Genomic DNA, 11,566 nt, shown 5'->3' with positions numbered 1-11,566 from the left:
ACATTCTTGTAATGTATAAACAATAATCTAATCTATCTTTATATATATATAATGAAAATGGTCTTCGTTTGAGGCTCAATCACGCCTAAACCACTGATCGTATCGACATGAAACTACCACCATTCGATGCGAAATTTTTCCTAGATGGTTTATGGCTATTTATTTATTAAATTCCTTCATTTTTTTATTGCTGTTTTACTTTTATGAAAATTTATCCATACGGACTTCACCGCGGAAACATTCGGGGATGCTTCCTAGAACCTCTAAACGTCAACATCTGTTAAAAACTCGATTTTCGAAATATTTCAATTTTCTTAGCGGGAAGTTAAAGAGAAGAATAATAAAAATATGAAAAAAAATAAAATAATGAAACATAAAATTTATTTTATTCGTCAGCAAAGCGGGCGCGAAACGGCTAGTTCTTTTATAACGCTAAAACTCACAATTACCTGTTTTACAGACGTATGCAATTACAACATTAAACAATGTTGAATTTAAACGTACATAAAACGATGATACATCAAGTTTATTCATTCAACGCTCAGTTTAAAAATATACTGCGAAGGCAAAAGAATAGCATTAAACATTTTGTAAATTAGCTAATAAATTTCCGTTTTGACGGCACAAGTGGTTTGTGTTTGATAGTTTTATGAATATTAAATTATATGTTTGACGTCCCGATATTTCTTGATAATATTATCTAACACGTCTTATATCGGAATAGTATTATATAATAATAAGGTCACTTATGCAGCTTGCTGATATGAAATGTTTTCAATGTGACATTGGCCCATTTTAATTATACTATATATATTATATTATAGTTTATACCAGTTGAAACTGTTTTTACAAACGCTCAGTTGTGGAACGACGGATGTCGAGGTGATACGAGTGGACTTTCGTATTCTGCCTCAACGTCCGATGATGAAAATCAGCTGCCTGTATTATAGTAAAATCGGTAGAAGATGCGGATTGACTTCACATCTCTACGCAACGCCAAGAGATCAAGCCGCTCGGAAACGGTGCTGCGTCGTTATATCTCAGAAACGGTGGCTCGTAAGAAAAAAAGTATAGATACATTTTTTATAGATAATTGTATGATCCACTATGTCATTTCTTTGACATTTGCCCTTGAATAAAATTATTTCCTTACACGGGAATTATGGGGAACTTCTAGACATTTTTTATAATTATGTTTTGAACAATTTCACAGAAATTCAGCTTGTTGGGACTTTATGTAACTTCGAATGTCTAAATTGACCGGGCTACTACTCCGATCTTATTTATACACACGTATGGGTGACGTCACCCAATGCTACGTTACGGCCGTTAGATAACGGCACCGCTTTTCTAGGAAACCTAAGCTTTAGGGGAGTCTTCAAAGAGAGAAGTAGCGACACAGGGAGGTTTTTAGCGGAAAGTATGCAGTTAAGATAAAAAAATAGATATAAATATTTAAATAAAATAATAATGCTTGAGCTGCATAAGAAATTATGTTACTATATAATTGGTTTCTCAAATGGATTTTTCGTATCCATGTCACGGGTCTCTCTTTCACCAGATAATCACTTACTTTATAAATAAACACATGTCAAGAATCAAACATCAACCTTGTAAATCTTGAAAGTGTGTGAATTGATTGAGATTGCTTTTATGTTGGTTTATTTTTTATACAAATATTCTTTGAACAAAATATACCTACATTTAACTGCTATTGATGATACAGAATATCGGCGAATGCCCACCTTCATCAAATCCTTATGAAATTATCTTTAGCAAGTCACAATAGGGCGGGCGCTTTGACAGGTTATTTATTTATATAACTCAATATACAGTTATGAACGCCAGTAAATAAAAAATAATGCTTCTTAATTTACATTAACAAATGGATATTTAGATGGTACAAGAAATACTGGCAATAGCGATCTACGAGTTTTGTAAAAAAATGTATAGGAAAATTCGATGCCTTATCCGAAAGCTCATCGTCGATTTTAGATGCCACACTGTTCGATGCCGTCTTTGTCTATTAATAGAAACAATTACGAGAAAACGGATGCAGTAATCTGAGACGGAAGAAAAGTAGCGCTCGCACACGAATTACAAAAGAATAGAATGTTGTTTGAATGTTCATGAAATATTTATCAATTCTTACAACTGACATTGAATATGACTATGTATAAATACTAAAAGAGCAAATTAGATTAATATGTTAACCAGATACGTTATGTCTTATTATAATAGCGAACAATATAATATATAATTAATGTTCATAGGTTCGCTATATATCTCCGCTGATTTATCCATATTTTTAATACTGGTATTTGTCCTAATTATTGCTTATTGAATGCTTTAATACGCAGATTCTATGAATTATTATTTTGCTTAAAGCAGCAAAATAAGCAATTATTTCATTCATCCGGTATTTTTCTGTTTTATTTATTTGAAATAAATATTGAATCGTTATAATTATATTCCCTGTCGTTAATATGACATAATTTTTGCATTGTCATATGATGAAGAGCGAGAGAGGTGAATAATAAACCAAATATATTATTAATATTAGGAACAACCATTTTAAGATGTAAAGATGTAAAGTAAATTTGTACGTGGTACTATTTATTATTTAAACAGTTTGTTTAAATCTAACAAGTTTTCATAGATCAAACTGTAGTTTAATAATACTTTCATTCCGGTATATTTTTTGCGTTATAATATTATGCGGTAATCATTTGTAACAAGACGTATATTATGGCAGTGCGTTATACTATCCACGATTATTAAATCTTAATGATTGTTTCAATAAATTACATTAAGTAACTTAGTAAGTAATTAGTGGCGCCACAACGCTGTATGAGTTTTGGCAGATTCCATCCATTTCTTGGATAATTTTTTTTCATAACTGATCAGCCTTCTGTCTAACACATGTCGTCGATTTTAGGATTTGAGACATGTCAACTTCCTCACGATTTCCTTTACCATACGAGCAAGTGGTAGATGTGCACATAGACATAAACTCCATTTGGCAGGGATCGAACCTACGACCTCAGGAATGAGAGTCGCACACTGAAACCAATAGGCTAACACAGCTCGTTAACTATTCATAATAAGTTATGTTATTTGCTCAACTACAATCAAAGCTTTGCTTTCTGACTATATATTTGTACCATAAGCAAACGAATATCAATAGGATGATACTCAAAAAGATTTCTTTCAAATACGAAATGTTCCAAATAAATATTCCATTACACCTGAGGACAAACAACTCGGGAAAAACAAGTTGTAAACTGATTTATCCTCCCCTAATGGGATTGTAACTACTTTTTGCTGTTTCCACTTTATTTGCGGTCATCCGGAAGTGCTTACGGGAAATCCTTAAGTTAATGCTTATACGGATTTATTGGGCTGATTTTACGGGATCAAAAATGGAAATATATTCGAGGTTTCTTTTTATTTCCACTTAAACTCAGACTTGGGTCTGTGTGAATAATGCAGGGTTTGAATTAATATTATTTTATTGCTTACCTGTGGTTTTATATTTTTGTAACAATTTCAACAGACCGAGTCATAGATGGCTCCTACAACATTTACGGCTGTGCACCAATGGACTTTCTTTCTATGTGCGCATTTAACATTCGCTCAAACTTGCCTTAAGGTGCGTACAGACTATATAACATAACATGTTATACAACATTGCTATACAACATATTTCAGATAATGTGGACACTGAATGTTATAAAACATGTTATAATAACTACTATAATGTTGTTATTGATATGTATGCTAGGACGAACCCAGCATCTACGTTTTTTTGATTTTCGTTTGTTATTTAAAATGGTTATATAACATTGTTATATTGCATTTACAGGTTATTTATTTATATAACTCAATATACAGTTATGAACGCCAGTAAATAAAAAATAATGCTTCTTAATGTACATTAACAAATGAATATATAGATTGTACAAGAAATACTGGCAATGGATCGCCGAGTTTTGTAAAAAAATGTATAGGAAAATTCGATGCCTTATCCGAAAGCTCATCGTCGATTTTAGATGCCACACTGTTCGATGCCGTCTTTGTCTATTAATAGAAACAATTACGAGAAAACGGATGCTGTAATCTAACACGGAAGAAAAGTAGCGCTCGCACACGAATTACAAAATAATAGAATAGATAAAATATATTCATGAAATATTTATCAATTCTTACAACTGACATATGTATAAATACTAAAAGATGAAGTTTGATTAAGATGTATACGATATGTCTTATTACAATAACGAACAATATAAAATATAATTATTGTTCACAGGATCGCTATATATCTCCGCTGCTTTATCCATATTTTTAATAGTGGTATTTATCATAATTAATTAAAAATATTGCTTATTCAATGCTTTTAATACGCAGATTCTATGAATTATTATTTTGCTTTAACTATTTCATTCTTCCGGTATTTTTCTGTTTTATTTGTTTAAAATAAATATTGAAATATATTCCCTGTCGTTAATTAATATTATACATACATTAAATGTTATATGACATAATTTTTGCATTGTCATATGATGAAGAGCGAGAGAGGTGAATAATAAACCAAATATATTATTAATATTAGGAACAACCATTTTAAGATTTAAAGTAAATTTGTACGTGATACTATTTATTATTTAAACAGTTTGTTTAAATCTAACGATTCCGGTATATTCGGACATTTTTCATGCGGTATAATATTATGCGCTAATCATTTAGATCAAGACGTAGATTTTGGCAGAGCGTTATACTATCCACGATTATTAAATCCTAATGATTGTTTCAATAAATTACATTAAGTAACATTAGTAACTAATTAGTGGCGCCACAACGCTGTATGAGTGTTGGCAGATTCCATCCGTTTCTTAGATAAATTTTTTTCATAAGTGATAGGCCAGGCCTTCTGTCACACTAACACATGTCGTCGATTTTAGGATTTAAGACATGCCAACTTCCTCACGATTTCCTTTACCATACAAGCAAGTTGTAGATGCACGTAGACATAAAGTCCATTGGTGCACAGGCGGGGATCGAACCTACGTCCTCAGGAATGAGAGTCGCACACTGAAACCACTAAGCCAACACAGCTCGCCAACTATTCATAATTAGTTATGTTATTTGCTCTACAATCAAAGCTTTCTGACTATATTTTTGTACCATTAGGCAACGAATATCAATAGGATGATACTCAAAAAGATTTCTTTTAAATAGAAACTGTTCCACATAAATATTCCATTACACCTGAGGACAAACAAAACAACTCGGGAAAAACAAGTTGTAAACTGATTTATCCTCCCCTAATGGGATTGTAACTACTTTTTGCTGTTTCCACTTTATTTGCGGTCATCCGGAAGTGCTTACGGGAAATCCTTAAGTTAATGCTTATACGGATTTATTGGGCTGATTTTACGGGATCAAAAATGGAAATATATTCTCGGATTTCTTTTTATTTCCACTTAAACTCAGACTTGGGTCTGTGTGAATAATGCAGGGTTTGAATTAATATTATTTTATTGCTTACCTGTGGTTTTATATTTTTGTAACAATTTCAACAGACCGAGTCATAGATGGCTCCTACAACATTTACGGCTGTGCACCAATGGACTTTCTTTCTATGTGCGCATTTAACATTCGCTCAAACTTGCCTTAAGGTGCGTACAGACTATATAACATAACATGTTATACAACATTGCTATACAACATATTTCAGATAATGTGGACACTGAATGTTATAAAACATGTTATAATAACTACTATAATGTTGTTATTGATATGTATGCTAGGACGAACCCAGCATCTACGTTTTTTTGATTTTCGTTTGTTATTTAAAATGGTTATATTGCATTGTTATTCTAATAGTACAGTATTGTTTTACGTTATAATGTTGAATAACAAGGTTACATAATGTGGACGTGTTATAAAACACAAGTTATATAATATGTTACAAAGTCTGTACGCACCCTTAGACCCAAAAAGTCGACGGCGTATGTCAGGCATAGGTTGATCACCTACTTGCCTTATTAGATTGACAAATTATCATGAAACAGATTCAGAAATCTGAGGCCCCCGAAATGGTAGTAGCGCCACTGATATACTTATTTTATTAATTTGACTATTGTCGTTGGATATATTAAATAACGTACCTATGTGTATATATTTAGATTAGCAAAATAGCATTTGTAAATAATATTTCGTCGCGTTTGACATACTTACTGATTACAAATTAACTGCATTGAAAACTGCCAAACCTGCAACCAAAATTACTCGGCGTTAAACTGTCTTACACATTTGTCACATCCATGAAGGGAGGTCTTTATGATCCGTTTGTAGTGGGTAATGTATTTAAAAATATTGTAATCTCGAAATACTTAATTTAGAGTTTACAAGTAGCTCTTGTCTATTTCACAAGCGACTTACTACAGATATCATGGCAATAGGTAACATATATAATACGATTATAATGTTTATAAAGTGTGTGTGATTTTGCATTCTATGTTTTTTTGTTTCCAAGCGAACGAAATTTACCAACAATATAAACCGTAAACCAATTTATACGTTAAAACAATTCCTAGAAGTTGTTTGAATTAATATTTAACATTAGCAGTTCTCAGAATTTAATTTCATGCATAAATTTAGCTTTTCGTGGAATTGTTCTTTGTGGAATTGTTGAATCAATTAAAAGTATACTATTTACCATTTTTCAATTAAAACATACTAAGGAAGTATATATTTACAGTTTTTATAATAATATTTCCAATTAATTTCACATAGGGCGTCTAAAGCGGCTATTATTAACGCGATCATTATATATGAATTGAATTTTAATTTAAAAATACCCAATAGTAGGTGAATACTAAAGTTTAGCTTACTGTGAGCTATTAAAGATATTAAAGGTTAAACAAATAGCTTATCATATATTTGAACATCCCTCCAACAATCGACACCAACCTTACTCATATCTCAATATTTACAATGCTGTTCTCACAACTATACTGTAAAACGGACGAGCTACAACCGTAAAAACCGACATAAGAAAACTGATGATGAAAAGCAGTGAAAGATCAAGATACAAACTGTAAAAGAACGATGAATGCTTTTTACAAAATTGATAGCCTGCACCATCTTGGAATGAATTTTAATTCAATGAAAAAAGTAGATAAACGAAGCTAGAAGTCAAGTTATAACCATAGGACTAAAAAATTTCGAAGTCAGACTTAGTCAAGTTTGACAATACATTGCCCTATTTACCCAGTAGGACAATGTTTCTAAATACGTAAACCAAAATCGCAACTCGGCTTAAAAACCGTATTAAACCGATTTACTTGCCGAGGTGAAAATTGCCTAATTAGTTACCATTTAAACAATTTCAAATTTAAACTCAAACACAATATAACTTTATTCATATAATAGGTACAGCTTATGAACGTCAAAAGAAAAGATGTTAAATTGATTCTAAATACATTTACTTAATACTAGTTCGCAAGTCAAGGGCGTAGAGAAGATCTGGCAGGAAACTCTCCGCCACTCGCTTTAAAATTTCACTAATAGCGATAAAATCATAGTGGTCGGTTTTAATGAACTAACATATTTTTTTTAACTGGCCACATTCTTTGAGATCATCTCCGACACCAATTTTAATGGCGTCCACTTAAATATAATTTTAATTTAATAAAATTATGTTTACTATATACGTAATGCTAAATATGTCATGATTAATCCGCCATCTTATCTCTATTGTCTAAATTCTGCATATATTACAAATTATGGTTATAACTAAAACTCACATTACATACATTCACTAAAAGTCATGAACAGAAAAAAATTTTATTTTGCAAAAATAGTTTAATTATAAATTAAGTTATATAGAAATTATTGTCAGGTACAGTAAACATCAAAAGGAAGAGACCGACTGCCCACAACACAGGTAATCCTAGTGTAGGGGGCTAGTGCTCTTTATTTTACCTGTGTATGATAAAATTTTTGTTTCTTTCTTCCTTTCTTGTAATTTTATATACATTAATACATATACTAAGATAGTTTAAATTTGTTTTTAAAATACCATTAATAACAAATATGACTATTTCATTGTTCAATATAAACGTAGAAAAAGGCTCTTTCAGACTAAACAAATACTGTTTGAGGCTTTGTCGTATATTCACGTGTTTATGGTGACAAGAGGGATTGCACCAAGCATTACGGGCAGGGCAAATTCCATTACCTTGTCTAATTGTTGTGTGGCATGCTTATAATTCCAAATGTATTTGCTTATGAAGTGCTTTTATATATTTATCGTGTGAAGCGGCACTTTTGAATTGAGAATTTCACAGTTATTAATAATATAGACTAAATAATAGAAACGATCATAAATTATACCCTTAAAGGATTTTGGCGATAAATGAAAAGAGAATTTGAGTTGCCTTTTATCATAATACAATGCTATAGCTACAAAGGAATTATATTTATTTTTGAATACAGCCGAGTTTAACGGCGTAATCAGTATAATATTAACAATTTACTATGTATTATTATTCAATAAGTAATTTTCCATTTTGATTTTTTCATTCGAAGAAATAGTTCTTGAGGTTAACGCGGTTAAACTCTTCAACTATATATTAGTAAGGAGATATCAAGGACTAGAACAAACATAATTAAAAATATATTAATTTACGTTAACAAAATTACAAAAATTTTAGGTTGAATACTATAAATACTGAAAAAATATATTAGATACCCATTATGTTGACTGCATTTCATCGGTGTACTCTGATAACAGCTTGCCTACCATATAGCAGGCTCTCGTTCTTATATCTTTCAATTTTCAGTAAGTTATCAACTTTGTATCAAATGTATAACAATATTACTTATTAATTAAAACTAAATAAGTTTAATTGCACTATTTCGTCCCTTTCTGCCAAAATGTGTTTACGCTATGATGAAAAGAGACAGATGAGTACTTCAGTTCATGGAGTTTTTAGTTTAAAAAAAAAATTGGCGCTACAACCTTTTTAGGGCGGGGCCTCAGATGTCTGTATCTTTTTCATGATTCTTCATAGGTGATTAGCTTCCTGTGCCTGACACACGCCGTCGACTTCTTGGGTATATATGGCAAGCCGGTTTCTCCACGATGTTTTCCTTCACATAGAAGGAAAGTTCATTGGTGCACAGTCGGGGATCGAACCTACCACCTCAGGGGTGAGAGTCGCACGCTAAAGCCCAACACTGCTCATAAGCTCAGTTTTTAGTTTGTAGATAGTATATAAGACAGTGCTATTAGATTGGTTTATTTTTATAAATATATACAGATGATCTAATAACACACCTACCTACGCTCAATACTAATATCATAACTTCCTCTCCAGGTTTATAGGAGTTTTATTCATTGCGCCCACACACACGTTGGTATTAATTTTACAAGACCGGAAGTGAATCTGTCGATTAGATCATAGGTGACAAGGACACATATACTAGTAAACGAAAATCATTCATAGACAATAATAAAACTCTTGGATGGCTTTACTGCTAATAGCAAGACTAGCAACCCAAGATATAAAAAATAAATCTGGAGTACCAAGAAGTCCAAAAAAATTCTATGGAGGGTATACAAAAACACGAATCTGTCAGCCTGGAGATCGAACGTGAACAAAATTCGTCTTCAAGACTTTTCGGAGCCAGAGTTATATGGATATGTAACATGTAGAGATCCAGATAATTTAGAAAAGTTATTCAAAAATTCAAAAAATTCTAAAATCATTTATTCACGTAGGTAACACAATGTACACTTGTGATTCGTCATTAAAGAAATACATATTAATGCTTCTAATTTTACATTTACTGCCAGTTCTGAACGTTTGTAAGGAGCTGCAACCATTACACCATGTTCCACATGACATTTTAAGTAAGTAATAATAATAACATAAATTAAAAACAAAGACTTGTCCCCTATCAGCAGGAGGCATGGTGAAATAGGAGCACGCACTTACATTCTCGTGGGAACAACACGCAAACACATAGTCGAAATAATTAACATCACCGCATACACGAATTCAAGTACGACCAGTCACCACAAGTAGCACCCGTTCACGAGTATGACGCATGGCCAGCTATCGGCCCCCTCGCCATATTTTAGGGAGAGAGACAACCCGACGCATGGACGTCGCCGATTGTGAATTGAGAAGTGGACGGGAGCAGACCTCGAAGCCGATCTCCTACTCGCTGGACCGATCAAGAAAAGGCCGTCCCAGGTCTCACCATCTCCCAGGTACAGAGACTTGCTGGAAACAGGCGAGAGTAGAAGTTGTGCGACACCACTAACACCACCTTCAGAAATGAAAAGCGCGAGTGAAGTTAGTCTGGAATCGATCAGTTTAAATAGTTTGTAGTGACATCAACAATCGGTACGACGAGATCAAAACAGGAATCGATTTATTGAAGTGTTTCCGCTGAATTAAAATGCAACATCTCGACATCGGTCTCGTGACCTTCCTGTCTCTACGTGTTTCACGAGAAGTTTGAAGCTGCTAATCACCTTATATGCTAATCACCCACCCCTGACTACGAATCCATGGGTCCCGGGTTCGATCCCCGGCTGAGACGAACATCGATGTGATGAGCATTTGGTGTTGTGCTTAGGTCTTGGATGTTTAAATATGTATTTATATGTCTTTATATCTATAATATGTATGTATATCCGTTGCCTAGTACCCATAACACAAGCTTCACCAGCTTAGCATAGGACTAGGTCAATTGGTGTGAATTTACTTAAAAAAAAAAAAAAAAAGATCAACAAACCAGCTAAAATATTTCCTATGCCGTATTTTAGTTAGGAATACTATTGTAGATATCAATACAACTTTTCCTAAGTGTTGAGAGTCGAGCTATACCCACCAACTATTTTTAGGGATGACTCTAGTTAAGTTCGGTGGCGGTTGTTGGAGGTATGTTCAAATAAATGAAACTCTTTGTCTGATGCTAACAAAAACTGTTAGTTATTTATGGATTCTTAAAACTAAGTTAAGTCTTTGTTTTTAATTTATGTTATTATTATTAATTACTTCTATTTCTACTTCTCTACTAGATGTCATGTGGAACATGGTTTAATGGTTGCAGCTCCTTACAAACGTTGTGTAAAAAAAAAACATGGCGAATAAAAAGAGTGGCGGAGAGTTTATTGCCAGTTCTTCTCTTCCGTTCTACGCCCTTGATTTGAGAACTGGCACTTAATGTAAAATTAGAAGCATTAATATGTATTTCTTTACTGACAAGTCATAAGTGTACAATGTGTTACCTATATGATTAAATGATTTTTGAATTATGTTTTTATAATTTTAAGTGTTACGTTCTGTTACGTATAAAGGATATAAGCGATGTCGACGTATTGTACATTATCGGAAACGAGAATGGTATATTACAATTAATTAGTGTATGAAAAACTAAAGGGCTCATTTATTACTAGCAAAAATGACATATTATAGTTTATTGTCTTTAAGTGTAAGATTTTTAAGATTGTTAACATCTAATTATTAACTAAAATATATAT

Source organism: Pieris napi, chromosome 3 (genome assembly GCF_905475465.1).
Source record: "Pieris napi chromosome 3, ilPieNapi1.2, whole genome shotgun sequence".
In the NCBI taxonomy this organism is placed as follows: Eukaryota; Metazoa; Arthropoda; class Insecta; order Lepidoptera; family Pieridae; genus Pieris; species Pieris napi.
The sequence above is the reverse complement of the archived record's forward strand: the minus strand, read 5'-3'. Positions refer to the sequence as shown.